Here is a 2,358-nt window from a genome sequence, read left to right on the forward strand (position 1 = left end):
GGGCGCACTCCATCCCGCGGAGGCTGAACTCCTACAATCCGGCGTCTGCCTCGGTCCCTGGACACGGCGTTCCCTTTTGTCATCGACGCCTCTCCCCGGTGGCCCTTTTAAAGACTGCACAGTATTTCCCTTGGCCGAGTGGCAGTCCCTGAGTCCCTGGGGTCCCCATCACAGGGACGAGGGTTCGTCCACGAGGTCATACCAATCCGTACAAAGAGGGACCTCTCCATGAGCTAAATGGTAAGACCAACATGTGGGCACTGGGGCGTCTGTCCTCACCCTCCGGGGTCTTGTCCTTACCTTGTGACTAAGTAGAGGAGAAGCCGCAGCCCAGGAAGCGCATACACCGTGAAGGGGGCTTACCCTGGTTCTTACATGCCAGTAACTGGGCAATTCTAGCACTTTCTACTGGTTTGAACTGAACACAGCTCCAGCCCAGCATCAGATGTCCCAGACCGGAAGATGGCTGGTGATTGGTCCCTTGTCCTCCTGGGACTCAGTCCTTATCTGATGAGGAGTCTGGGGCCTGCATGCCCGTCTTACAGAAGCAGTGAGTATGCAGCTCAGTCCCCTGGGTCCGTGACGCTGCGGGGCCTGTGTGTGTGTGCGGGCGCATGCGCACACAAGTGCGTTCCCACCAGAGGTGCTGGGGAGCTCAGTTCTCCCACACAGAGGGCCCAGGACAGGAGCAAGAGGTTCAGAGGAGCTGACCTTGGGCAAGACGCTCCCTCTCTGGCCTCAGTTTCCCCAGGTTAGATGGGAGGGTTGTAGAGAGGATCTCTAAGAATTCTCTCAGTTTTCTTAGATACGCACTTGGGCCTTGAACAACACGGGGGTGAAGTGCATAGTCCACGTCTGTGTGGGTTTTCCCGATACATACAGAACACTTCTGCAGATGTGCTTTCTCTTTCCTGTGGTTTTCTTTTTAATTTTTTCTTTACTTTTAAAATTTTTCCCCTAATGTTTCAATTTTTAGTTTCTGCATTACGAGAGTAATACATGTGTATTACAGACAATGTCTCTGTGTTTCAGAAGCATGTATAAAGAAATGAACATTAGTAACTCTGTTAGCATTTGGAGGTTTTCTTTGCCTTCTTCCCACAGGTGTTTTGTACTCGGGAGCTCCTGTCACACACACATCCCTGTTTATAGCACCCGGATGGCCCGTGCTTTCCTCCGTGTCACTGATGGCCTCAGCTATGTTCTCCCCAGTTCTTTTTGTTGATAATATATTATAAAAATACACTATGTACTATCTGATCCACTGTCTATAGAGTGCACTCTTGGCTTTGGGAGTAGATTAAGAATTTTTTTAATATTTATTTTTGGGAGAGAGAGACACACACACAGAGTGCTAGCCGGGGAGGGGCAGAGAGAGAGGGAGACACAGAATCCGAAGCAGCTTCAGGCTCTGAGCTCTCAGCACAGAGCCCGACATGGGGCTCAAACCCACGAAGCTCAAGATGGTGACCTGAGCTGAAGTCTGACGCTTAACTTACTGAACCCCCCAGGCGCCCCCTCAGATTTCCCTAATAACACCTTCTTCTCTCTAGCTCACTTTATTGTAAGAACACGGCAGATAAAACTCGTACAACATACAGAACTTTGTTCAACAATCAACCATAAGTGAATAGGTAGGGTCACTTTTTAAAGAGCAGGATGAGACTCCAGGGCCGTGCGCTTCCCAGCCAGGACTCTGGAAGTGCTGGCAGGATTGGCTTCCGGCAGCCAGCTCTCTTGCTGAGCCCGCCTTTGGGTTGGACACTGGAATAGACCCCCCCCCCCAAGCGTATGACATCCTGTCCCTATCCTTGGGGAGCTCTGAACCTGGCTGGACAGAGGAGGGGTGGGGAGAGACAGGTGGGGAAGCAGATGGTGAATGCGGTGAGGGACAAGACTTGGTGAGTGGTTGGCGTGGTGTAGGGGGGGACACCCCCTGAGGGGGTGCCGTACCCCGTTGGGAGGGAGCCACCTGCGGTGAGTCCTAAGGAGGAGTAGCTTCTTGTCAGGAGGAGAGTGGAGAGCCCCTCAGGCAGGGGGGAAATTATGGGCAAAGGGCAGAGGTTGTTTCTAGAAGATAGGGGGCATCCTGGCAGGGAGGAGGGGGCATTCCTGACACAGGGAAGATGACTGACACCTCTTAGCAGAGGGAATACTCTGGACACAGGGCCACTCCTGGCAGAGCAATACTAATAGCACAGGGAGCACTCCTGGCCCCGGAAGCACCCCTGGCAGAGGGAGCACTTCTGACACAGAGAGGACCTCTGGCAGAGGGAGCACTCCAGGCAGAGGGAGCACTCCTGGCACAGGGAGCACTCCTGGCAGAGGGAGCACTCCTGGCAGAGGGAGTATTCTGAA

At 53.3% G+C, this 2,358-nt stretch overlaps 1 long non-coding RNA gene across 1 annotated transcript; it reads left to right on the forward strand.

Annotated features, from left to right (window-relative positions):
• Window positions 1-54: 54 nt before the first annotated feature.
• On the forward strand, window positions 55-1,203 carry LOC115303680. The gene is made up of 3 exons (XR_003914186.1): window positions 55-240; window positions 429-550; window positions 1,105-1,203. It is a non-coding gene; the product is annotated as an uncharacterized LOC115303680 (long non-coding RNA).
• The last annotated feature ends 1,155 nt before the right edge of the window (window positions 1,204-2,358 follow it).

Source organism: Suricata suricatta, chromosome 10 (genome assembly GCF_006229205.1).
Source record: "Suricata suricatta isolate VVHF042 chromosome 10, meerkat_22Aug2017_6uvM2_HiC, whole genome shotgun sequence".
Lineage (NCBI taxonomy): Eukaryota > Metazoa > Chordata > Mammalia > Carnivora > Herpestidae > Suricata > Suricata suricatta.